This window comes from Amblyraja radiata, unplaced genomic scaffold (assembly GCF_010909765.2).
Source record: "Amblyraja radiata isolate CabotCenter1 unplaced genomic scaffold, sAmbRad1.1.pri S116, whole genome shotgun sequence".
Classification (NCBI taxonomy): domain Eukaryota; kingdom Metazoa; phylum Chordata; class Chondrichthyes; order Rajiformes; family Rajidae; genus Amblyraja; species Amblyraja radiata.
In genome coordinates, this window is record NW_022630102.1 from 68,219 (window position 1) to 95,551 (window position 27,333).

Here is a 27,333-nt window from a genome sequence, read left to right on the forward strand (position 1 = left end):
GAGTTGGATGATCAGCCATGATCATATCGAATGGCGGTGCAGGCTCGAAGGGCCGAATGGCCTACTCCTGCACCTATTTTCTATGTCTGTGTCTAATGCTGGTGCCGTACGTACCTACAGAATGCCCAAGCGACCTGGCTGCGGATACAACTTTACAGCTGCTGTCTTCAGTCATCCGGCGTGACTGGCCGGATAAACAATAACTCGCTCCACTTCCTATTCGCCCAAACTACCTGGTCCGCGAGGAACTGGTGATGCAGGACCGTGTCATAAACAAGGGACACAAAGCAGTCATCCCAATTGCTCTATGGGACAAAGTGTATCGCTGGCAGACAATCATGCACTCGTACTATTCGGCGGCATATGTGTCCTCCTAAAACATTCTCTGGGGCTCTGCTGCCATTTACAGTGTAAGTCCTCCTGCTGCTGCTGCACTGATTTAACTTCCCACTTTGCACTTGTCCAAGTTCAATTCAATCTGCCATTGTTCCTCGGCCCACATTTCCAATTGATCTAGACACTGCTGCAATTTCAGAGAGTAAGTCAGTCGCTTGCTTTTAAAGTCCTGTACGTCACCAACTTTGCTGCTGCTGCTGTCTACAAACTTACAGAGTGTGAGGGGGGGGGGGGGGGAGCAGAGAGAACACAGTACGTGCATAATTTTCCGAATCGCTAACACACAGATAGACAGACAGACGGGGTGATGAAGAAGCAGCAGCAGCAGTTTGTCAAGTTGGTTAGTTTGTTAGTTGGGACATACTTCATGTTAGGGCGGGCATACGAAATATGTTGGTTTGTGTAGGGCAATACTTGGGGAGTGTGGTGTGCTATTCTGGTCCCCATAACTACAAGAAGCATTTATTGTGAGAAGTGAAAGGATTCATTTATTAGTGCTGGAGTGAGCAAGCACTTCTGTGTGAGTTTTTTTAGCACCGAACCTGATTCCTTCGCAACTGAAGCCTGCTGGCAATAGGCCTTCATTGACAACAGACTAGGCCTTCTCTAGCAACAGGAGCCTGACTTCAGTAAGCCTTAACTTGGTAGGTTCCGAGACCCATAACTTAGGCCAAAGCCCAGAGGTTAAGCTTGGAGCCTGTAACATTGCCATGAGGCCTACAAAGCACAGGCTCTGAGGCTCAGAACTTAGGCCAAAGCCCACAACACAGGCCCGCAATCTATAACACAGTCCAGGGGCCCACAATACAGGCTCGGCAGCCCAAAATTTAGGCCTGGAGCCTATAAGACAGGTTCGGAGCCTACAACACAACACTAAGGCTTACTAAACACAGGCTTGGAGGCTGAGAACATAAACCAAAGCCCATAACAAGCTCTGGAGCCTACAACACAGCCCTGAGATGCACAACAAAGATTCTGAGGCCAGAAGTTAGACCAAAGCTCAGTTAGGCCAAAGCATAAAATACACAGCTGGAGCCTATAATACAGCCCTGTGGCCTACAAAACACAGGCTTATGGTGCCAGAAGTTAGACCCGGAAACAATAACACAGGCCCAGAGCCTATAATACAGCACTGAGAGCCTATAATAGTCCTGTGACCCAGAACTTAGGCCAAAACCCAGAATTTAGGCCTGGAGCCTACAACACAGACCCAGAGCCTTACATCGCCCGGCGCAGCTTTAACGGCCGCGGGACTTGCCATCGCCCGCCGGGGGTTCCAACATCAAGACCCGGAGCAGGGCCTTACATTGCTGGGGGCTTTAACATCGGGAGAAGAATAGGAAACAAGGGAGGTACAATGACTTTATCTTTTGTTTTTGCAAATTGTGTTTATTGTGTGTCTTGGTTTTTTTTCTTGTTGTATGTCTGCAGAAACCAAATTTCGTTTGAACTTCATTTGTGGTTAAGATAAACGGTATAGTATTGTATTGTATATCTGTCACTAAGCACCCACAACAATATCTCACAATAATCAGTGCTGCCAACTCTCAAGCTTTGAGCGTGAAAATCACGCATTTGAGCACATTCTCACGCCCTCACGCTGATGACAGAATTCTCACGCTGTCTTCAGTCCCTGCACAGCAAAGCTCCTTTAGCGGAGCTATAGGATCTTTGCAGCACAGTTTGTCTCTTTGCGCCACGTGACAGCAATCTCTGCGGTCTAGCGAAGCGCGTCGGTCCAGAGGCAACGGTAATCACCGCCTCTGTGCGCCGGCTGCGAGAGCTGCGCTGCCGGCCGCCGCTGCAGCCTCGCTCCCTCCCTTCCTCCTGCCCTTCAACTCACACGGCAGTGCCAGCGCCGCCAATCCACGCTGCACCGTGCCCGCTAGTCTCCCCATTGGGCGGCCGGGGAGAGAGAGGGAGGGGGAGGAAAGAGGGAGGTAAGAGGGCGGTGAGGAAAGAGGGAGGGAGGGAAGGGGAAGGAAAGGTATGTGATTGCGTGTCTCTCTCTGTGTGTGTCTCCTTGTGTGTGTGTGTCCCTGTGTGTGTGTGTGTTTCATTGTATGCTTCTCCCTGTGTGTGTGTGTCTGTCTCCCTGTGTGTGTGTGTCTGTCTCCCTGTGTGTGTGTGTGTGTGTGTCTGCCTGTGTGCATGTGTGTTTCCCCGTGTGTGTCTCCCTGTGTGTGTGTGCGTTTCCCCGTGTGTGTGTCTGTTTATCTCCCTATCTGCGTGTGTCTGTCTCCCTGTGTGTGTGTGTGTGTGTGTGTGTGTGTGTGTGTGTGTGTGTGTGTGTGTGTGTGTGTGTGTGTGTGTGTGTGTGTGTTTGTGTGTGTGTGTGTGTGTGTGTGTGTGTGTGTGTGTGTGTGTGTGTGTGTGTGTGTGTGCGTGTGTCTCTTTGTGCATGTCAGTATTCAGTATTTATTTAATATCATTTTCACTGAGTACTTGCATATACAGAGGTAACGAAAAATACGTTACTCGATCAGTTTCCATTCAGTGTAGTTAATATACAAAGGATAAATACAAAGGGCTTTAAAAACAAATTAAAATTAACATGTCTAAAAACAAAAAGTAGGCCGAAAATGTACAATAGAATAAAAACAGACATTCCGACCGACAGTGGCTTTACTTTGACAGGTGCCTAGCTGTCAAAGTATGGACGAGGTTGAATGTGTTTGTGAACGATATTTGGGGAGGGGACACAGTCTCCCAATGTGTCTCCCTGTGTGTGTGTCTGTCTGTCACCCTGTGGGTTGTGTGTCTTCCTTTGTGTATGTGTCTCCATGTGTGTGTGTTGTCACATCCTGGCATTAGACAGGGCTGCCAACTCTCATGCTTTAACGTGAGAGTCATGTATTTCAGCCAATTCTCACGCCCTCACGCTGATGACAGATTTCTCACACCGTCTTCAGTCCCTGCACAGTTTGTCTCTTTGCGCCACATCAGAGCGATCTGTGCGGTCTGGGGCAGCGCGCCGGTTGACGGCTCTTAGTGACATCACGTTTCTTCTCTTCTCTTATTTCTTGGTTGGATGTGCAGCCGCTGACATCATGAAGCAGCCGGAGATGGAACTAACCAGGTGAATCAGTTGTAAAACATGAGGGGGACCACAATGAGGCCAAACATTTGGGACTGGGTTCGGCAACCGAATCCGGCCCGTAACCCGAAAAACCACGTTTTGTTTAAATTCGTTTTTGCGGGTTTGGGGCAGGCAGCCAACTTGAGAACTTCCGCCATTCCCTGGGACGCGATCTGATCTGGGAACTGCAACCAGTCCCGGGGCATGCAGAATGCCAACTTGATTATTATGGACAAATTGGGCCAGCCATGTACATGTTGTATAACTCTGGCTCTATGCAGATCCGAATGGGCCTAGCATTATCATTTAAACAAAATTGCCCCCAGTTTCACCATTTTGATTCTTGAGATTAATATCCCTTTGCTCTGTTAACAGCATTAAAGTACTTATGAGATAGAGACAACAGGCAATAGGTGCAGGAGTGGACCATTCAGACCTTCGAGCCAGCACCGCCATTCAATGTGATCATGGCTGGTCACACCCAATCAGTACCCCGTTCCTGCCTTCTCCCCATTTCCCCTGATTCCACCATCTTTAAGAGCCCTATCAAGCTCTCTCTTGAAAGCATCCAGAGAATCTGTCTTCACCTACCTCTGAGGCAGATTATTCCACAGACTCGCCACTCTCTGTGAGAAAAAGTGTTTCCTCGTCTCCGTTCTAAATGGCTTACCCTTTATCCTTAAACTGTGGCCCCTGTTTCTGGACTCCCCCAACATCAGGAACGAGTTTCCAACCTCTAGCGTAACCAACCCCTTAACAATCTTATATGTTTCAGAGCACAGTTCCACGGTTTTAGAGTCGGCAGGCCCAACACTCCGGAGCTCCAACACGGCGATCCCGGTAAGGCATCGCCCGCTCCGCGATGGAATTCAGTGCTGCGCCGCCGCTGAAGCTCTAGCCCGTCTCCGGCAGTAAAACGCCCGCACCAATCCAGATGGTAGGCCGCGAGGGGGGGGGGGGGGGGGGGGGGGGGGGTTGTTGATGCAGCTCGGAGAAAAGATGCATCCTCGACAAGGTAGTGAGTGAGAAGATGGTTTCCCCCTAACCCCCCCCCAAACCCCCCACATAGAAAAGACTAAAAGACTTCGACAAACAAACTTTTAGACAAACTAAAAATAACAAAAAGGATGAAAGGACAGACAGCTGCTGGCGAGGCTACCACACTCGATGGCGCCACCACTCGACCTAGATAGGGCTCTGAAAGATAGCGGAGTCAGGGCATATGGGGAGAAGGCAGAAACGGAGTGCTGATTGTGGATGATCAGCCATGATCACATTGAATAGCGGTGCTGCATCGAAGGGCCGAATGGCAACTCCTGCACCCATTGTCTATGTTTCTATGTAAATGCTTTTCACTCCACATAACCGTCTACATCTCTCCTGAGACTCTCAGTCTGAGGAAGGGTCTCGCCCTTGAAACGTCGCCCATTCCTTCTCTCCAGAGACGCTGCCCGTCCCGCTGAGTTACTGCAGCATTTTGTAGTTTGGCCCCCCTTGGGGTTTTATCTCAGGTTTGCAGCCTCTGCAGCTGCTGTCATTGTTTCCCCTCCCCCCACCACGTGGTTTAGGAGCCGCAGAGGCGGGGCCGGCCTCGCCTTGACAACCGTCCGCCATTTCCGCCACCTCCTCCGCCGATCCTCCGCCATTTCCGCCACCTCCAACGTGACCCCACCACTCGCCACATCTTCCCATCTCCCCCTATGTCTGCTTTCCGCAAAGACCGCTCCCTCCACAACTCCCTTGTCAATTCTTCCCTTCCCTCCCGTACCACCCCCTCCCCGGGCACTTTCCGTTGCAACCGCAAGAAATGCAACACCTGTCCCTTCACCTCCCCCCTCGACTCCATTCAATGACCCAAGCGGTCGTTCCAGGTGCGACAAAGGTTCACCTTTATCTCCTACAACCTCATCTACTGCATCCGCTGCTCTAGATGTCAGCTGATTTACATCGTGGAGACTAAGCTGAGGTTGGGCTATCGTTTCGCCGAACACCTCCGCTCAGTCCGCAATAACCTACCTGAACTCCCGGTGCCTCAGCACTTCAACTCCCCCTCCCATTCCCAATCCGACCTCTCTGTCCTGGGTCTCCTCCATTGCCAGAGTGAGCAACACCGGAAATTGGAGGAACAGCACCTCATATTCCGCCTGGGTTGCTTGCGTCCGGCTGGCATGAACGTTGAATTCTCCCAATTTTGTTAGCCCTTGCTGTCTCCTCCCCTTCCTTAACCCTCGAGCTGTCTCCTCCCATCGCCCCGCCCTCGGGCTCCTCCTTCTCCCTTTCTCTGCCGCAGAAGGTAGTTGAGGCCAGTTCATTGGCTATATTTAAGAGGGAGTTAGATGTGGCCCTTGTGGATAAAGGGATCAGGGGGTATGGAGAGGAGGCAGGTACAGGATACTGAGTTGGATGATTAGCCATGATCATATTAAATGGCGGTGCAGGCTCAAAGGGCCGAATGGCCTCTACTCCTGCACCTATTGTCTATGTTTCTATATTTGTATGTTCTCCCCTCTCTCTCGCCCTCTCCCTCCCCTGCTCTCTCTCTTTCCATCTCTCTCTCCCTCTCTCTCTCTCTCTCTCTCTCCTCTCTCTCTCCCTCTCACCCTCCCTCTTTCTCTCTCTCCCTCTCTCTCTCTCTCTCTCTCTCTCTCTCTCTCTCTCTCTCTCTTTTCTCTCTCTCTCTCTCTGCCTCTTTCCCTCCCTCTCTCTCTCGCTCCCAATCTGTGCCATCTAATCTCCCCGGCAACAGGTGACGCTTCAGTCGAACTGAAAGCGACCATTCAGCGCCTCGCCTTCTCCCCGGCAACAGGTGACGTCACTGTGGGCTGCGGCAGCCAATCGGATCTTCCGCTTCCCCTTTGGCAACAGCTGACGCTGCGTGAGGGCGCACTAAGTGGCGGCCAATCGGCGCCGGCGCATCCCTCCTGGCAACAGATGATGCTGGGGTCGGTGAAGGCGACCAATGGGCGCCCCCGCTTCCTCCCTTGGCGACAGATGACGTCAGCGGCGGGGAAGGCGACCAATCAGGTTGCAGGACGGGACCACCGCTGGCCATTGGGGGGACGGGGTACGGGGCAAAGGGGACGCCCATTGTGAGGCTTGCAGGAGTTGGCGGCCAATCGTCTGCTCCACTTCCTCCTGGCAACAGATGACGCATGAGGCGGGGGCGCTGCGACCAATCACGAGCTCCCTTCCTCCCATGGCAACAGATGACGCAACTACGGGGCGCGCCGGCCAATCAGACGTCCTCGTTCTACCCCGACAACAGATGATGTTACACAAAATTGCTGGGGAAACTCAGCGGGTGCAGCAGCATCTATGGAGCGAAGGAAATAGGCGACGTTTCGGGCCGAAACCCTTCTTCAGACTCTGATGATGCTGTACGGGGGTAACGCGGCGGCCAATCAGAGTTGCTCTTCCTGCCCCGGCAACAGATGACGCTATCACCGGGCGCTGCGGCCAATCAGAGGTCCCCTATCTCCCCTTGGCAACAGGTGATGTCAGTGGACCTGTTCTGGAACCTGGTGCTAGATCAGGAGCTCCAGGACTCTGTGGTGGGCGGCCAGTTCGAGATCCGTGGTTCTAGATCCAAGAGCTCCGGTGCCAGCTCCAGAACTCCGTGCGCTGGGCCTGACGCCCGACGATGATCAAGAACCAGGTGCTAGATCTGTGTCTCTAAATCTGGAACTTTGCCGTTCCAGAATGCAGTGTTCCTCCTGGGACCTGGTGTTGGGCGGCCACTTCTAGCACCCGGGGGCTGGACCTGTGACTTGGCCGGTTACAAAATTCTTAAGGGGTTGGACAGGCTAGATGCAGGAAGATTGTTCCCGATGTTGGGGAAGTCCAGAACAAGGGGTCACAGTTTAAGGATAAGGGGGAAATCTTTTAGGACTGAGATGAGGAAAATATTTTTCACACAGAGAGTGGTGAATCGCTGGAATTCTCTGCCACAGAAGGTAGTTGAGGCCAGTTCATTGGCTATATTTAAGAGGGAGTTAGATGTGGCCCTTGTGGCTAAAGGGATCAGGGGGTATGGAGAGAAGGCAGGTACAGAATACTGAGTTGGATGATCAGCCATGATCATATTGAATGGCGGTGCAGGCTCGAAGGGCCGAATGGCCTACTCCTGCACCTATTTTCTATGTTTCTAAGATTCAAGAGAGTTTATTGTCATGTGTCCCAGATAGGACAATGAAATTCTTGCTTAGCTTCAGCACAACAGAATATAGTAGGCATAAATAAATAAATACGGAACAGACCAGTGTGTCCATATACCATTAAATGTATATATACACACACATAAATAAGCAGATAATGTGCAATGGGCTATTAATGATCAGAGTTTTATTTGAGTTGTGTTTAATAGTCTGATGGCTGTGGGGAAGCAGCTATTCCTGAACCTGGATGTTGCAGATTTCAGGCTCCTGTACCTTCTACCTGAAGGCAGAGTGGAGATGAGTGTATGGCCAGGATATTGTGAGTCCTTGATGATGCTGCCAGCCTTTTTGAGGCCGTGACTATGATAGATCCCCTCGATGGTGGGGAGATCAGAGCCGATGATGGACTGGGCAGTGTTTACTACGTTTTGTAATCTTTTCCTCTCCAGGGCGCACAAGTTGCCGAACCAATCCATGTTGCAACCGGTCAGCATGCTCTCTATTGTGCACCTGTAGAAGTTAGAGAGAGTCCTCCTTGACATACCGACTCTCCGTAATTTTCTCCAGCAGTAGAGGCGCTGATGTGCTTTCTTTATAATTGCACACTGTGCTCCTAAAGATCATATTCCTCTTGAATTTACTATATGCATTTCCATTTATTAATTGCATACTTCCTATTTGCGCACTGTGCAGATACTATATTAATTGCATCCTTCCTATTTGCACGCGGGATGCATTCTGTGATCTTCCCTTTGCGATCTATTAAATTCATGATTTTAATTTGCACCCAGTGCTGCCAAAGGCAATATTCTTGTTTAATCTACTAAATGCATTTCGATTTATTAATTGCATAGCTCTACTGTGCAAATCTTATTTTTTGCACCGCTCCGATTTGCACCCATGTCCGCAATCTTGGATCTTCCCCTTGCAATCTATTAAATGCAAGATTTTAATTTTCACCCTGTACTGCTATCAACTTTCTCGCTGTTTAATTTACTGCATTCATTCAAATTTATTTAACCCGTGCCTGCCTTCTCCCCATATCCCTTGACTCCACCAGCCCCTAGAGCTCTATCTACTCTCTCTTAAATCCATCCAGTGATTTGGCCTCCACTGCCCTCTGTGGCAGGAAATTCCACAAATTCACAACTCTCTGGGTGAAAAAGTTTTTTTCTCACCTCAGCCTCCCCTTTATTCTAAGACTGTGGCGGCCCCTGGTTCTGGACTCGCCCAACAATGGGAACATTTTTCCTGCATCTAGCTTTTCCAGTCCTTTTATAATTTTACATGTTTCTATAAGATTCGCCCTCTAACTCCAGTGAATACAAGCCTAGTCTTTTCAATCTTTCCTCATATGACAGTTCCGCCATCCCTGGGATCAATCTCGTGAACCTACGCTGCATTGCCTCAATCACAAGGATGTCCTTCCTCAAATTAGGAGACCAAAACTGTACATGATACTCTAGATGTGATCTTACCAGAGCCCTACACAACTGCAGAAGACCCTCTTTACTCCTGTACTGAAATCCTCTTGTTATGAAGGTCAACATTCCATTAGCTTTCTTCACTGCCTGCTGTACCTGCACGCCAACTTTCAGTGACCGATGTGCAGGGACACCCAGGTCTCGCTGTACCTCCCCCTTACCTAACCCAACCTAACCCCATTGAGATAATAATCTGCCCATGTATTTATTAATTGCATGCTTCCTATAGGGTGGTTGCACGTAAGGTCACTGGGCCATAGGGCTTGACGCATGGAGCCGCTCAATCCATCTGGAGGACATCCGTAACTTTCGGTTTATGTTATTAAGGCAAGAAACGAGTACTTTCCTACCTGTTCAATACCGCCAAAATTTTTTGCGCTGTAAAAAATTGTGGAAGTCGGGGTAAGTGTGAGAGACATGTATCCAACTTCAGAATTCCAAAAGTGAAGCGAAATGCAGGTAAAGAGAAGCGAAAGCTGAAGGGACAATAACAGCTAAAGTGCTTGGCATACATTGGCCGTGCAGGTATCGGATTTGAAAATATTGGGAATTATCGCGTTTGCTCACTGCATTTCATCAACAGTAAGGCATTAATTGTGTTTTTTCTTGATTCCTTTGGTATCTAAAAAGTCTCAGAAGTGATCAATCTGGCTGTAAATTTTGCTTCAGAGGCGTTTTCTTTTTGTATGTAAAAACCCACTTGAGAACCAAGGGCGATGTTAAAATTTTACAGCCAGATTTATCACTTCTGAAACTTTTTAGATGGCAAAGGAATCAAGAAAAAACACAAATAATGCCTTAGTTGATGAAATGCAGTGAGCAAACGGCCAATGTTCGGCCAAGCACTCTGTCTGTTGTTGTCCCTTCAGCTCTCTCGCTTCTATCTACCAAAATTTCTCCTCACTTTTGGAATTCTGAAGTAGGCTAAATGTCTCTCACGCTTATCCCGATTTCCATAATTATTTACAGCGCAAACATTGACCATTTCGGCGGGCGGGTTTTAACAGGCCCGCTACGCTGGAAACAATGGTCAGTGCTTCCCTCCAGTTCATCGCTTGTACTCCACTTGGCGTAGCGTAGCAATAGTACGGGTCATGGGTCGTGACCCGACTGCCGTGCAACCTACAAATTTGTGCATTGTGCAAATCCTACTTTTTGCATCACTCCTATTTGCACGCAGGGATCTTCCCCATGCAATTTATTAAATGCATGATTTTTATTTGCAGTCTGTGCTGCTAAAGGCGATAAATGGACCAAATGTATTCCTTGTTAGTTCAGTGCAATGGTCCTATATTGGGCTGGGTGGCGGGGCCGGGCGCAGGCGCGGTGTGTGCGGTGCCGGGATGGCGCCGGCAGAACGCATGCGCAGTAGCGACCCGGCTGTGGTGCCGGGAATGCGCAGGCGCTCTGCGACGGGTGCCGGCGGCGCGCAGGCGCGGTGAGTTCCCAGCGCGGCGGCGGAGGGAAGGCCCCGACAGATCCTCTAACTAGTGATTGTACCGGTTAAAGTGGTGAAAACAAGGTGTTAATCCCTCTAACTAGTGATTGTACCGGTTAAAGTGGTGAAATCAAGGTGTTAATCCCTCTAACTAGTGGTTGTACCGGTTAAAGTGGTGAAATCAAGGCTATGTTCCTCTAACTAGTTGTTTTACAGGTTATAATGGTGAAAACAAGGTGTTAATCCCGCTAACTAGTGATGTTACTGGGTATTGGGGTGAAATGGGCACTTTAATTACTATAACTAGTGAGTTCACTAGTTAAAGAGTTGAGAAAGACACTAATCCATATAACTAACGATTTTACCAGTTCAAGTGATGAAAACAAGGCTATAGTCCCTCTAGCTAGTGATCTTACCGGTTAAAGTGGTGAAAACAAGGCTATAGTTCCTCTAACTAGTGATCTTACCGGTTAAAGTGGTGAAAACAAGGTTATAGTTCCTCTAACTAGTGATCGTACCGGTTAAAGTGGTTAAAATAAGGCTATAGTCCCTCTAACTAGTGATCTTTCTGGTTAAAGTGGTGAAAACAAGGCTCTGTCCCTCTAGTGATTTTTACCGGTTAAAGTGGTGAAAACAAGGCTATAGTTCCTCTAACTGGTGATGTTACCGATTATAATGTTGAAAACAAGGTGTTAATCCCTCCAACTACTGATGTTACTGGGTATTGGGGTAAAAAGGGCACTTTAATTCCTATAACTAGTGATTGTACCGGTTAAAGAGATGAGAAAGACACTTTAGTTCATTTAACGTGATTACCAGTTAAAGTGGTGTAAACAAGTCTGCTGTCCCTCTGGACTAGTGATCTTATCGGTTATAATGGAGAAAACAAGGTGTTAATCCCTCTATCTAGTGATATTACAGGCTATCGGTGTGAAAAGGGCACTAGTCATAGAACTAGTGATTTTACCAGTTAAAATTGGTGAAAACAAGGCTTTAGTCTAACTAGTGATCTTATCGGTTACAGTGGTGAAAACAAGGATGTTGTGCCAGTGACCAGTGATCTAACTGGTTAAAGTGGTGAAAACGAGGTGTTAGGACCTCTAAATTGTTGACAAGTTGAGTCCAGGCAACAGCCCATCAGATACCCCTCAGCTTCCTATTAAATCTTTTCCTCTTCACCATAAACCCATGTCCTCTGGTCCTCGATTCCCCTACTCTGGGCAAGAGACTCTGTGCGTCTACCCGATCTATTCCCCTCGTGATTTTGTACACCTCTATAAGATTTCCCCCTCATCCTCCTGCGCTCCAAGGAATAGAGTCCCAGCCCTACCCCAACCTCTCCCTGTACCTCAGGCTCCTTGAATTCTAGCAACATCCTCGTAAATATTTATATCCTTTCCAGCTTGACGATATCTTTCCTACAACAAAGTGCCCAAAACTGAACACAATACTCAGCTGTGCGGCCTCAGCAACGTCTTATACAACTGCGACATAGAAACATAGAAAATAGGTGCAGGAGTCGGCCATTCAGCCCTTTGAGCCAGCACACGCCATATGATCATGGTTGATCATCCAGAATCAGTACCCCATTCCTGTTTTCTCCCCATATTCCTTGATTCCTTTGGCCCTTAGAGCTAAATCTAACTCACTCTTGAAAACATCCAGTGAATTGGCCTCCACTGCCTTCTGTGGCAGAGAGTTCCACCGATTCACAACTCTGGGTGAAAAAGGCCTACCCCTTATGCTTAAACTGCGTGACCTCTGGTTCTGGACTGTCCCAACACTGGGAAAATCACCGCCTCAGAATTAAAGGATGTTCTTTTAGGAAGGAAATGAGGAGGAATTTCTTTAGCCAGAGGGTGGTGAATCTGTGGAATTCATTGCCACAGACGGCTGTGGAGGCCAAGACAGTAGATATTTTTGCGACAGAAATTAGTACGGGTGTCGGGGGTTATGGGGAGAAGACACGAGAATGGGGTTCGGATGGAGAGAGAGATCAGCCATGATTGAATGGTGGAGTAGACGGGATGGGCTGAATGGCCTATCACTTATGACCTTATGACTAATGATGGCCAATGTGCCAAAAGCCTTTTTATTTGAGTTTGTGTTCACTACTTCATGTTATAGTAGTATAATTAGGTCATTCGGCCCATCGAGTCTACTCCGCCATTCAATCATGGCTGATCTCTGCTTCCTAATCCCATTTTCCTGCCTTCTCCCCATAACCCTTGACTCCCGTACTAATCAAGAATCTATGCATGGTTCCTTGAAGGTCGGGTCGCAGATAGATAAGGTGGTCAAAAAGGCTTTTGGCACTTTGGCCTTCATCAGTCAGAGTATTGAGTATGGAAGTTGGGAGGCCATGTTGCAGTTGTATAAGACGTTGGTGAGACCGCATCTAGAATATTGTGTTCAGTTCTGAGCACCATGTTATAGGAAAGATATTGTCAAGCTTGAAAGGGTTCAGAAAAGGCTAACAAGGATGTTGCCAGGACTGGAGGGTGTGAGCTAATAGGAAGAGGTTGAGTAGGCTGGGTCTCTATTCCATGGAGCGGAAGAAGATGAAGGGAGCTCTTTTATAGGTGTACAAAATCATGAGGGGAATAGATCGGGTAGACGCACAGAGTCTCTTGACCATAGTAGGGGAATCGAGAACCAGAGGACATAGGTTCAAGGTGAAGGGAAAAAGATTTAATAGGAATCTGAGTGGTAACTTTTTCACATAGGTGTGTGGAACAAGCTGCCAGAGGAGGTAGTTGAGGCAGGGACTATCCCAGTGTTTAAGAAACAGTTGGACAGGTACATGGAAAGGACAGGATATGTACCAAGCGCTGGCAGGTGGGACTAGTGCTGCTGGGACATTGTTGGCCGGTGTGGGCGAGTTGGAACGAAGGGCCTGTTTCCACACTGTATCACTCTATGACTCTAACCCTTGGCACCTGTTCTAATCAAGAATTTGTCTATTTCTGCCTTAAAAATATCCACTGACCTGGCCTCCACAGCCCTCTGTGGCAATGAATTCCACAGAGTAACTGCCCTCTGACTAAAGAAATTCCCCCTCACCTCCTTTCTAAAAGAGTACCCTTTAATTCTGAGGCTGTGACCTCTGGTCCTAGCTTCTCCCACTAGTGGAAACATCTTAAAGATAGCGGAGTCAGGGGATATGGGGAGAAGGCCGGTACGGGGTACTGATTGGGGATGATCAGCCATGATCACATTGAATAGCGGTGCTGGCTCAAAGGGCCAAATGGCAACTCCTGCACAAATTGTCTATTGTCTATTGTCACTCTATCCAAGCCTTTCAATGAGGTCGCCCGCCTCATTTTTCTAAACTCCAGCAAATACAGGCCCAGCGCCGACAAACGCTCATCGTAGGTTAACCCACTCATTCCTGGGATCATTCTTGTAAACCTCCTCTGGACCCTCTCCAGAGCCGGCACATCCTTCCTCAGATACGGGGCCCAAAACTGCTCACAATGCTTCAAATGCGGCCTGCCCAGCGCCTTATAGAGCCTCTGCATTACATCCCTTGCAAGCTGCAGTTCCTTGTGTAAGTGTACTTGTGTTTCTGCCTGCAGGGAAGTTATGGACTTGGGGTCCGAGACCTCTCGTACGAGAGCCTACCGGCGGTCACCAATACAGAGACTATATTGAGCTCTGGGCCTGAGGAGAAGGGGAGCGGTGAATTTGGACCAGACATCGGGCGAGTTCTCCTGGAGAGGGCCGATTAGTCGCTCAGGCTGGGGCGGTGGAGGAGGAGGGGGGCGCGGCGACGAAAGGCACAGACCCCCCTGCCCCGTCCATGGCAGAAGAGGACGAGGATGAAACTTCGAGCGGAGAGGAGGAGCCTCGCCCGCGAAGGAGGGAATGGAAGCGGAAGCAGGACGTTGCAGAGGAGGGCAGCGTTGCCACAGAGAGGACCACCAGCACGCTGGGCCCATCGCAAAAGGGTACGGAGACGCGTGGGTGGGCGGTGGTGGGTGGGGGGGGGCAAAGAATGGGTCGACTGGGCTTGTATTCACTGGAATCCAGAAGGATGAAACATAGAAATAGGTGCAGGAGGAGGCCATTCGGCCCTTCGAGCCAGCACCGCCATTCATTGTGATCATGGCTGATCGTCCCCTATCAATAACCCGTGCCTACCTTCTCCCCATATCCCTTGACTCCACTAGCCCCTAGAGCTCTATCTAACTCTCTCTTAAATCCATCCAGTGATTTGGCCTCCACTGCCCTCTGTGGCAGGGAATTCCATAAATTCACAACTCTCTGGGTGAAAAAGTTTTTTCTCACCTCAGTCTCAAATGACCTCCCCATTATTCTAAGACGAGGGGAGGATCTTATAGAAACTTATAAAATTATAAGAGGACTGGACAAGCTAGATGCAGGAAAAATGTTCCCAATGTTGGGCGAGTCCAGAACCAGCGGCCGCAGTCTTAGAATAAAGGGGAATCCATTTAAGACTGAGATGAGAAAAAATGTTTTCACCCAGAGAGTTGTGAATTTGTGCAATTCCCTGCCACAGAGGGCAGTGGAGGCCAAATCACTGGATGGATTTATGAGAGAGTTAGATAGAGCTCTAGGGGCTAGTGGAATCAAGGGATATGGGGAGAAGGCAGACACGGATTATTGATTGGGGACGATCAGCCATGATCACCATGACGGTGCTGGCTCGAAGGGCCAAATGGCCTCCTCCTGCACTTATTTTCTATGTTTCTATGTCTATGTTTCTATAAAAACGTTCCCCAATGTGGGGGGAGTCCAGAACCAGGGGTCACACACAGTTTAAGAATAAGGGGTCGGCCATTTAGGACTGATATGAGGAAAAATGTTTCCATCCTCAGAGTCGTGAATCTGTGGAATTCTCTGCCACAGAAGGCAGTGGAGGCCGATTCACTGGATGTATTCAAGAGAGAGTTAGATTTAGCTCTTTGGGCTAAAGGAATCAAGGGATATGGAGAGAAAGCAGGAACGGGGAAGTGATTGTGGATGATCAGCCATGATCATATTGGATGGTGGTGCTGGCTCGAAGGGCCGAATGGCCTACTCCTGCACCTATTTTCTTTTCTATGAAGAGATCGAGGTGTCGTGAGGAGGGCTGGAATCAAACTAGGCGTCCGTGTGTCTCTGGGACATGTTGGCCGGTGTGGGCTAAAGGGCCTGTTTCCTCACTGCATCACTCGATGGCACATGGATAGGACAGGTTTCGAGGGATATGGACCAAGCACAGGCAAGATGTGGACGCTTATACATCGGCGAGACCAAATGCAGACTGGCCGATCATTTCGCTGAACACCTCTGCTCAGCCCGCCTGGACCTACCTGATCTCACGGTGGCCAAACACTCCAACTCCAACTCCCCCTCCCATTCACACACTGACCTTTCTGTCCTGGGCCTCCACCACTGTCAGAGTGAGGCCCAGCGCAAATTGGAGGAACAGCGCCTCATATTTAGCTTGGGTAGCTTACACCCCAGCGGTATGAACATTGACTTCTCTAACTTCAAGTAGCCCTTGTTCACCCTCTCTCTCCATCCCCTCCCCCTTCCCAGTTCTCCCACCAGTCTGACTGTCTCAGACAACATTTTATCTCTGTGTGCTTCGTTGTCATCACCCCCCCCCCACCAAACAATGATCTATTCTACATTTTCCTTGACCTGCATCCCCTTTGTCCTGTTTTCACACCTTACACTTCCTTATCCATGTATCTGCACTCCTCTGACATCAGTCTGAAGAAGGGATTTGACCCGAAATGTCACCTATTTGGTCTCCCCAGAGATGCTGCCCGTCCCACTGAGTTACTCCAGTTTTTGTCTACACCGTGTGTAACAAACAGCCTGTTTCCTTTATCATTGTAACTTTTGCTTCTCTTTCATTTATTGTTCTATATCTCGCTACATCATCGAGTGTGGAAATAGACCTCTCCGCCCAACTAGCCCACACCGGCCAACATACCCCATCTACACCAGTACCACTTGCCTGCGCTTGGTCCACAACCCTCCAAACCCGTCCTATCCAAGTACCTGTCTAACTGTTTCTTAAACGAAGGGTTAGTCCCAGCCTCAACTACCTCCTCCGGCAGCTCGTTCCATAGACCCACCACCCTCTGTGCGAAAATGTCACCTCTCGGATTCCCTTCACCTTGTACCTATGTCCTCTGGTCCTCGATTCCCCTACTCTGGGCAAAAGACTCTGTGCAGCTACCCTATTCCTCTCATGATTTTATATACCTTTATAAGATCTCCTTCTCACCCTCCTGCACTCCAAAGAATAGAGTCCCAACCTCTCCCTGTAGCTCGGGCCCCTCGAGTCACGGCAACATCCTCGTAAATCTTCTCTGCCGCCCTTTCAAGCTTGACAATATCTTTCCTATAACATGGTGCCCAGATCTGAACACAATTTTCTAAATGCGGTCTCACCAACGTCTTGTACAACTGCAACATTACCTCCCAACTTCTATACTCAATACCCTCGATTCCCTTATTCCTTACCAGTCTGAGGAATGGTCTCGACTCGAAACTCGGAATGGCTGGGTGAGTGGGCAAATGCCTGGCAGATGCAGTATAATGTGGATAAATGTGAGGTTATCCTCTTTGGTGGCAAAAACAGGAAAGTAGACTATTTTCTGAATGGTGGCAGATTAGGAAAAGGGTCTCTCTGTCTCTCTCTGTCTCTCTCTGTCTCTCTCTCTCTCCCTCTCTCCCCCAATCTCCCTCCTCCCTCTCCCTTTCTCCTTCCCCTCTCCCTGTCCCCCTCCCCTTCCCCTCTCCCTATCCCTGTCCCTGTCTCCCTGTCCCTCTCTCTCCCTCTCACCCCAATCTCCCTCCTCCCTCTCTTCATCCCTCTCCTTCCCTCCTTCTCTCTCCCCCCCCCTCTCCCTCCCTCGCCTCCCTGTCCCTCTCTCTCACTGTCTCTCTCTGTCTCTCTCCCCCTCTCCCCAAATCTCCCTCCTCCCTCTCTCAATCCCTATCTTTTCCTCTCTCTCGCCTCTCCTCTCTCTCCCTCTCCTCTCTCTCCCCCCCCCCCTCTCCCCTCCTCCCATCTCTCCTCCTCATCTCTCCCCTCTCGCTTCTCTCTCCTCCCTCCTTTCTCCTCTCCATCCTCCTCCTCTCTCCATCTCTCTCTTCTTCTCTCTCTCTCTCGTCTCCTCTCTCTCTCTCTCTCTCCTCTCTCTCTCTCTCCCTCTCCTCCTGCTCTCTCTCTCTCCCTCTCCTATCTCCTCTCTCCTCTTCTCTCTCTCTCTCTCTCTGCTCTCTCTTCTCTCCTCTCCTCCTCTCCTCTCTCTCTCTCTCTCTCATCTCCTCTCTCTCTCTCTCTCCCTCTCCTCTCTCTCCCATCTTCTCTCCTCTCTCTCCTCTCTCTCTCCCCTCTCCTCTCCTCTCTCTCTCTCTCCCCTCTCTCCTCTCGTCCTCTCTCTCTTCCTCTCTCCTCTCTTCTCTCCTCTCTCCTTGCTCGTCTCCCTCCTCTCCTCTCTCTCCTCATTCTCCTCTCTGCTCGTTTTCCTCTCTCCTCTCTCCTCGCTCCTCTCCGTCTCCTCTCCCCTCTCTCCTCTCTGCTTTCTCTCCCTGTCGCTTTCATCCTCTCTCTCTCTCCTTCTCCTTCTCTCTCTCTCTCCCCTCCCTCTCTCTCCCTCCTTGTTCTCCCTCCTCTATCCTCCTCCGTCCTCCTCTCTCTCTCTCCTCTTCTTCTCCCTCCATCTTCTCCTCTCTCTAAATCTCTCGTGCCTCTCTCTCTCTCTTTCTTTCCTCTCTTTCCCCCTCTCCTCAATTTCTTCTCTCCTTTCCCCTCTTTCTCTCCCCTCTCTTTCTCTCCCCTCTCCCTCTCTCCCCGTTCTTCTCTCTCCCCCCCTCTCTCTCTTTTCCCCATGTCTCTCTCCCCCTTCTCTCTCTCACCCTCTCTTACTCCCCCCTCTCTCGCTTCCCGGGTGTCAGGGGTTATACGGAAAAGGCTGGAGAATAGGGTTAGGAGACTGTGATTGAATGGCGGAGTAGACTCGATGGGCCGAATGGCCTAATTCTGCTCCTATCCTTCATGATCCTATGTGTGGGAAGGAACTGCAGATGCTGGTTTAAACCGTCGACACAAAAGCCGGAGAAACTCAGCGGGACCGGCAGCATCTCTGGAGAGAAGGAATGTGTGATGTTTCGGGTCGAGACCCTTCTTCAGGCTGGTTGGGGATGAGGGAAACGAGAGATAGACAGTGATGTGGAGAGATAAAGAACAATGAATGAAAGATATGGAAAAAAAGTTAAGATGATAAAGGAAACGGGCCATTGTGAGCTGTTTGCTGGGTGAGAACGAGAAGCTGGTGCAACTTGGGTGGGGGAGGGATAGAGAGAGGGAATGCCACTGCTGCCTGAAGTGAGAGAAGTCTTAAACGATACGATACCAGGGAACTTTATTTATCTGGAATGGCGGGACTGTCATATGAGGAAAGATTGAAAAGACTGGGCTTGTATTCACTGGAGTTTAGAAGGATGAGGGGTGGGGATCTTATAGAAACATATAAAATTATAAAAGGACTGGACAAGCTAGATGCAGGAAAAATGTTCCCAATGTTGGGCGAGTCCAGAACAAGGGGCCACAGTCTTAGAATAAAGGGGAGGCCATTTAAGACTGAGAAAAATGTTTTCACCCAGAGAGTTGAGAATTTGTGGAATTCCCTGCCACAGAGGGCAGTGGAGGCCAAATCACTGGATGGATTTAAGAGAGAGTTAGATAGAGCTCTAGGGGCTAGTGGAATCAAGGGATATGGGGAGAAGGCAGGCACGGGTTATTGATTGGGGACGATCAGCCATGATCACAATGAATGGCGGTGCTGGCTCCAAGAGCAGAATGGCCTCCTCCTGCACCTATTGTCTACGTTTCTATGTTTCTCTCCCAGGAGGGAATCTGCCGACAGTCATAAAAACACAAAATACATGAAACATGAGGAGGGAGAGGATAGAGAGTGGATAGAGAGAGGGGGAGAGAAAGAGGGGGGAGTGAGATTGGGCAGAGGGGAACAGAGAGAGAGAGAGAGAGATAAACACTTTTTCTCACAGAGAGTTGTGAGTCTGTGGAATTCTCTGCCTCAAGGCGGTGGAGGTAGGTTCTCTGGATGCTTTCAAGAGAGCTAGATATTGCTCTTAAAGATAGCGGAGTCAGGGGATATGGGGAGAAGGCAGGAGCGGGGTACTGATTGGGGATGATCAGCCATGATCGCATTGAATGGCGGTACTGGCATGAAGGGCCAAATGGCCTACTCCTGCACCTGTTGTCTGTTGTCCCTCTGATCTGCCCTTCTGCTCTCGCCCGACAGACTGCACCAGCGAACTGTGTCATAAATTGTGGACGCCGTACGGAGGCCACTGCTATTTCTTCTCCAAGAACATCTTGGGATGGGAAGAGAGTAGACAAGCCTGCATCTCCGACGGCTCAGAGTTGCTGGTGATACGCAGTGAGGAGGAACAGGTGAGGAGCAGACCCCCCCCCCCCCCCCCCACCGTCCCCATCCAAACATGCTGGAGTAACTCAGCGGGTGAGGCAGCATCTATGGAGCGAAGGAAATAGGCAACTTTTCGGGCGGAAACCCTTCTTCAGACTGATGTGAGGGTGGGCTGAGGGAGGAAGAAGAAAGGAAGAGGCGGAGTAAGTGGGCTGAGGGAGAGCTGAGAAGGGGAGGAGAAATCAATAAATTAGAGAAGTCAATGTTCATGCCGCTGGGGTGCAGACTGCCCAAGCGGAATATGAGGTGCTGCTCCTCCAATTTACGGTGGTCCTCACTCTGGCCATGGAGGAGGTCCAGGACAGAAAGATCGGATGGGGAATGGGATGGGGAGTTGAAGTGCTGAGCCACCGGGAGGTCAGGTTGGTTATTGCGGACCGAGCGGAGGTGTTCGGCGAAACGATCGCCCAGCCTCCGCTTGGTCACACCAATGAAGATCAGCTGACATCTAGAGCAATGGATGCAATAGATGAGGTTGGAGGAGATGCAGGTGAACTTCTGACGCACCTGGAACGACTGCTTGGGTCCTTGAATGGAGTCGAGGGGGGAGGAAAAGGGCCAAGTGTTGCATCTCTTGTGGTTGCAACGGAAAGTGCCCGGGGAGGGGGTGGTGCGGGAGGGAAGGGAAGAATTGACAAGGGAGTTACAGAGGGAGCGCTCTTTGCGGGAGGCCGCCATGGGGGGAGATGGGAAGATGTGGCGAGTGGTGGGGTCACGTTGGAGGTGGCGAAACTGACGGAGGATTACTTGTTGTATGTGACGGCTGGTGGGGTGAAAGGTGAGGACTAGGGGGACCCTGCCCTTGTTGCGAGTGGGGGGATGGGGAGAGAGAGCTGTGTTACGGGGTATGGAAGAGACCCTGGTGCGAGCCTCGTCTATGGTCGGGGAGGGGAACCCACGTTCCCTGAAGAATGAGGACATTTCAGATGCCTTGGTGTGGAACGCCTCATCCTGGGAGCAGATGCGGCGTAGACGGAGGAAATTGGAGTAAGGGGTGGAGTCCTTACAGGAAGCAGGGTGGGAAGAAGTGTAGTCCAGATAGCCATGGGAGTCAGTCCTACGCTATCATAGACCAGGATGGAAGCCTTCGAGTCACCCTTTTCAGCCCAACAGGCTGAGCTGTTCGCTTTAATCAGAGCATGTATTATTGGAAGAGATCTGAAAGTAAATATATAAACAGATTCCAGATATGTATTTGGGGTAGTACACTATTTTGGACACCTATGGAGGATTCATAGTCGAGGATTCTTGACCTCAGCAGGAACTCAAATATCTCACAAGCAATTGGTAACCGATATATTTCAGGCTCTGCTGCTACCCAGGGAAATCTCGGTAATGAAATGTAGTGCTCACACAAAGGGCCAGACCCAGTTAGACATGGGGAATCGATGTACTGACCAAGCAGCAAAGGAGGTATCCCGGGAACGCAAGGTGGGAGTGCGAAAGATGATGAGGAAGATTAAAAGTTCCGGTGACAAGTCTCCCTCGGAAAAACCAATGCCAACCATCCAGGAAATTATTCAGTTGCAGGAAGAAGCTCCTGAAGGCAATATAAGATTATGGAAACAGCTTGGATGTACAATAGATTGTATGTCAGGATGTAGCGTCACTCCGGCAGGGCAGACTTGGATGCCAGATTCTCTTGCAGTTTGGGTTGTGGAGTGCATGCATTTTGCCACTCACTGTGGTGCTAGAGCGATTGGTGATGCTCTTTCGGCCAATTGGTGGCATCCAAGATTACAGACTTTAGCCCAGAAAGTGAGTAGCTGTTGTATTATTTGTCAGATATATAATCCTGGGAAAGAAATGGCTTGTGGGGATGGGAAAACACCTTTATTCATGGGTCGCTTTGAAACTCTTCAAATGGGTGATATCGAGCTGGAGAAGTGTCAAGGATATAGGTATGTACTTGTGATAGTCAGTGTGTTCAGCAAATGGATTGAGGCCTATCCAACACTTGATAACAAAGCGGCTACTGTTGTCAAGGTTCTTATGCGTGAAATCATCCCCAGTTTCAGCATTCCAATTTGGCTTGGCTCTGACAGTAGTCCTCATTTCATTGGGCAAATTAACAAAGAATTCTGTGAACAGCTGGGCATCCAGCAGCAGTTACACTGTGCTTATCGACCACAGGCTGCTGGACTTGTCGAAAGAGCGAATCAGACCCTTAAAACGAAATTGGCTGAATTAAAGGCTGATGCAGGAATTAATTGGATTAAATTGCTCCCTGTAGCTTTATTTCAGATGCATGTCATGCCTGCAGGGAAATCAAGGCTAAGCCCAGATGCAATTGTCTATGGACATCCCCTCGGAACTCCGTGGAACCAAAATAACCCAAAGGTTGACAATTTCCATTATTTGGCTAAAGAGATGACCAATTATGTTCTGACCTTGACTCGAGCACCAAGCGATTTACATTCCATGGTGCGAGCAGCATACAGTGGATTACCTCCCCTGGTTTATTCTATTAAGGTCAATCCTGGTGATTTTGTGATGGTGAAGAATTGGGTGAGGAAAGGTTTGGAGGCTCGGTGGGAAGGTTCTCCTGACGACCCCAAACGCTGCTCTTGAAACGATTGACGCAGTGGGAGCAGCCGCTCGCCAGCGTAGGCCCGCCGGTGATGCCATAACCCCCGCGAGCTGTCAAACACCTCACTGCAGTACGGGCGGTTGTAGGGCTGGACACTGTTGTGCACGGGCTGGTGGGACAGGGCGTGGGAGGCCATGTCAAAGTGCTCTCCACACATCGGGCTGGGGACGGGACGGTCGCCGGCATGCAGCTGTTGGTGGGACAGCAGGCTGTTGGAGCGGGTGAATCCCTTGCCGCACTGCGCGCAGGTGAAGGGGCGCTCGCCGGTGTGGGCGCGCTGGTGCTCCAGCAGCTTGGCAGAGCGGATGAAGCCCTTGCCGCAGTCGCTGCAGGTGTAGGGCTGCTCCCCGGTGTGCAGGCGCCTGTGCACCTTCAGGTCCTTGGACGACTTGAAGCCTATGCCGCAGTCGCTGCAGGTGAAGGGCCGCTCACTGCTGTACACCCGCCAGTGCTCCCGCAGCCCCGACAACCAGGCAAAGGTCTTTCCACATGTGGAGCAGCCATAGGGCTTCTCGCCCGTGTGCACTTGCTGGTGGGACTTCAGGTTCTTCGCTGACTTGAAGCTCTTTCTGCAGTCGGAGCAGTCGAAGGGGCGTTCTCCAGTGTGTACCCGCCGGTGGGTCTCCAGCTTGCTAGGGAGCTGCCAGGCCTTGCCACACACGTCGCACTCATAACGCTTCTCCTTGTTGTGCTCCGTTAAGTGGTCCTCCACCGAAGCTCAGCCCCTCGAATTTCAGCCCGCACACCGAGCAGGTGGGGGGGGGGGGGGGGGGGGGGGGGGGGGGTGCTCACCTCAATGGCCGTTCACGTCCCCGTCTCTCTGTCCACAGTAACGGCTCCTAAACCGTGCAGGAGGGGAGCACAGAGGGTCATTGTTCCTGATGTTGGGGAAGTCCAGAACAAGGGGTCACAGTTTAAGGATAAAGGGGAAATCTTTCAGGACTGAGATGAGAAAAAGTTTTTCACACAGAGAGTGGTGAATCTCTGGAATTCTCTGCCACAGAATGTAGTTGAGGCCAGTTCATTGGCTATATTTAAGAGGGAGTTAGATGTGGGCCTTGTGGCTAAAGGGATCAGGCGGTATGGAGAGAAGGCAGGTGCAGGATACTTAGTTGGATGATCAGCCATGATCATATTGAATGACGGTGCAGGCTCGAAGGGCCGAATGGCCTACTCCTGCACCTATTTTCTATGTTTTCTATGTCTAAGAAGGAGGACCAGACCTCCTTCTTCCCTCTCTCAGTGACTGATATCTTCCGCCCGCCTCGGGCTCCGCCTCCTCGGGAAAGAAGGAGGGGGTGGGGTCAGGGAAGCGGGGCCGAGCGGCGGAGGTGGCGGCAGCGGCGGCGGCTGTTCCCACCTGAACTCCAGCCTCACGTGACCGGCGACTAAGTCCCGCCCCTTCTCCCCCCTCCTTCTCCCCCCCCCCCCCCCCACTGACGGGCAGCGCCAGCGGCCAATGGGAGCTCAGATTGAGGCTTGGAAGGTGCTGAGCCGCTTCCGGTCATCACGTGGCGACCACGTGGCAGGCAAACATCACAGCACAGGTCACAGAGCGGAGCTCCACACCCACTCACTCCTGGCCAACAATAGACCACTCCTGCTAAATGCAATGGGCTGGTGTACCATGACACCCAGGTCTCGTTGCATCTCCCCTTTTCCTAATCGGCCACCATTCAGATAATAGTTTACTTGCCTCTTTTTGCCACCAGTGGATAACCTCACATTTATCCACATTATACTGCATCTGCCATGCATTTTCCCACTTACCCAGCCTATCCAAGTCACCTTGCAGCCTCCTAGCATCCTCCTCACAGCTAACACTGCCCCCCAGCTTAGTGTCATCCGCAAACTTGGAGATGTTGCATTCAATTCCCTCGTCCAAATCATTAATATATATAGTAAATAGCTGGGGTCCCAGCACTGAGCCTTGCGGTACCCACTAGTCACTGCCTGCCATTCTGAAAAGGACCCGTTTACTCCTACTCTTTGCTTCCTGTCTGCCAGCCAGTTCTCTATCCACATCAATACTGAACCCCCACTACCGTGTGCTTTAAGTTTGAATACTAATCTTTTATGTGGGAACTTGTCGAAAGCCTTCTGAAAGTCCAGATATAACACATCCACTGGTTCCTTCTTATCCACTTTACTAGGTTCATCCTCGAAAAATTCTATACGATTCGTCAGACATGATTTACCTTTCATAAATCCATGCTGACTTTGTCCAATGATTTCACCACTTTCCAAATGTGCTGCTATCCCATCTTTAATAACTGTAGTTATTAAAGTAGTTCCCCCACTACCGATGTTAGACTATCTGGCCTGTAATTCCCTGTTTTCTCTCTCCCTCCCTTTTTAAAAAGGGGGGTTACATTAGCTACCCTCCAATCCTCAGGAACTAATCCAGAATCTAAAGAGTTTTGAAAAATTATCACTAATGCATCCACTATTTCTGGGGCTACTTCCTTAAGTACTCTGGGATGCAGCCTATCTGGCACTGGGGATTTATCGGCCTTTAATCCATTCAATTTACCTAACATCACTTCCCGGCTAACCTGGATTTCACTCAGTTCCTCCATCTCATTTGATCCCCGGTCCCCTTCTATTTCCGGCAGATTATTAAGTGGATAGGGCGGGTATGGGGTAAAAGGTGCAAATTAATAATATTAATATATCAATGGAGGTAGTTAGCGTGTGTGTGGGGATAGCTAGCGTGTGTGCAGGGGGGTAGTTAGTGTGTGTGATACCGCATGCCCCCCCCTCCCCCACAACCACACGTTGGGGGAACAGACCCAACGGGTCTGCACTTGGTCTAGTTATAATATGAAACTGATCTTGGATGTGGATGTATTTATTTGTGTGTGTGTGTGTCTGTGTGTGTGATTCACATCTCCTCGAAAACCCGACGCGCTAATGGTGATATGTTTACATATTCCAGTAGAGATCTACCTCATGATCTCAAAAAGCCCCTCATCAGAAAATTTGATTTATTATTTCCCGAGTTTTTTACTAAAATTGTTCAACAATCTGAGATCTATTTTGAAGTTAACAGCTGATGACGTCACAAGGCGAGCTGCGCAGTTTTCAATGCGCCATCTGCTGCGCACTGTTTTCCGGAGTGACGTCATCACCCTCCCCCTCCCCCCCCACTCGGTTCTTCAAAAGATGCAGAAAGAACGAGCAAGTCGGCTCTGTTCTGCAGATCCCGACGGCTTCCGAAGGCGCTTCCCTGACTTTCCGAGCGCTTCTGAGGTCAACACATGCGAGCCTCAACTCGGCTTTCCCGAGAGTTGTTTACTAGAGTTGGGCCCTGTACTTCAGCTCTCTCTCCGTGGCTCTCACCGCTTTTCGCACCACCTTCGCTCGCCCGGCTTCCATTCTCCTCTCCCCCTTCCTCTCCGGCCTCCTCTCTACCCCACTCCTCGCTCCCCTCTTCTCTAGCCCCCTCTACCCTCCTCTCGCTCCCTTCCCCCTCTGCCCCCCTCCCCACTACTCCCCCACCCCCTACTCCACACCCCTCCCACTCCCCTCCTCCCTTTCCCCCTCCTCTCTCCCCTCTACCGTCTCCCTTCCCTCCCCTCATCCCTACCCCCCTCTCTTTTATCTCCCTCTCCCCCATCCCCTCTGCCCCCTCTCTCTCCCCACCCCCCATCTGTCCCCTCCCCACTACCCCTCTCCCCGACTCCTCCCACCACCCTCTCTACCCCCTCCTCTCCCATCTTCTCTACCCCTCCCTCCCCCTCAAACCCCTCTCACTCCCCACTCTCTCCCCCCCTCAACCTCCCTCACCCCCTCCTTTGTCTCCCTTCCCCTCCCCCCTCTGCCCCCGCTCCCCACTACCCCCCTCCACCCCCTCAGCCCTACTCCGCCCACGTTCCACTCCCCTCCACCCCTCCCTTCCCCCCTCTCTGCCCACTCCTCCCATCCTCCTCTCTACCTCTCTCCCCTTCCTCTCTCCTCTACCTCTCTCCTTTCTCCCCCCACCTCTCTCCCCTCTACTCTCTCTCCCCTTCCTTTCCCCCCTCTCCCATTCCTCTCCCTCCCCTCCTCCTATCTCCCCTCTACTCTCTCTCACTCCCCCTCCCCTTTCCCCCTCCCCCTCTCTCCCCCTCCATTCCCCCCTTTCCCCCTGCCCTTTCCCACTCTCCCCCTCACCCGCTTTCCCCCTCTCTCCCCCTCTTCTCTCGCCCCTTCCCCCTCTCTACCCCCTCCTCTCCCTCCCCTCTCACCCCCCCCCGTGTGTGTGGGGGGTGGTTAGTGTATGTGAGACGCCACAGCCCCCCCCCCCGGAGAGACCTCGCTCTCTATTCTTAATCGTAAATTGCATTGTGCCTTTGTAATTTATTCTACGTTTGTATGTAATTTTTGTATGTAATCATTCTCTCTCCCTCTCACTCTTTCCCCTCCTCCCCTCACTCCAGTCTCTCCCTCCCCCACCTCTCTCCCTCTCCCTCTCTCTCCATCTTTTTTTAAATGTATCAACAATTTTTTTACAGCATGATGTCCCAAGCCTTGTACTCAATGCTCTGACTGATGAAGACAAGCTTGACAAACTGCTTCTTCATCACCCTGTTTATCGCTTTCAGACAATCATGCACTCGTACTATTCGGCGGTCTCTGTGTCCACCTACAACATTCTCTGGGACTCTGCTGCAATTTACAGTGTAAGTCCTGCTGCTGCTGCTGCACTGATTTAACTTCCCACTTTGC

The 27,333-nt window shown here is 50.5% G+C and overlaps 2 long non-coding RNA genes across 2 annotated transcripts; one reads left to right on the plus strand and one right to left on the minus strand.

The window, feature by feature from the left end:
• The first annotated feature begins 255 nt into the window (after positions 1–255).
• LOC116969156 lies at positions 256–19,961 on the plus strand. Its single transcript, XR_004410652.1, has 3 exons — positions 256–266; positions 722–723; positions 19,848–19,961. It is a non-coding gene; the product is annotated as an uncharacterized LOC116969156 (long non-coding RNA).
• LOC116969154 lies at positions 12,862–23,489 on the minus strand. Its single transcript, XR_004410650.1, has 3 exons — positions 23,416–23,489; positions 16,647–16,650; positions 12,862–12,873 (listed from the first exon to the last, which is right to left on the minus strand). It is a non-coding gene; the product is annotated as an uncharacterized LOC116969154 (long non-coding RNA).
• Positions 23,490–27,333: the final 3,844 nt, after the last annotated feature.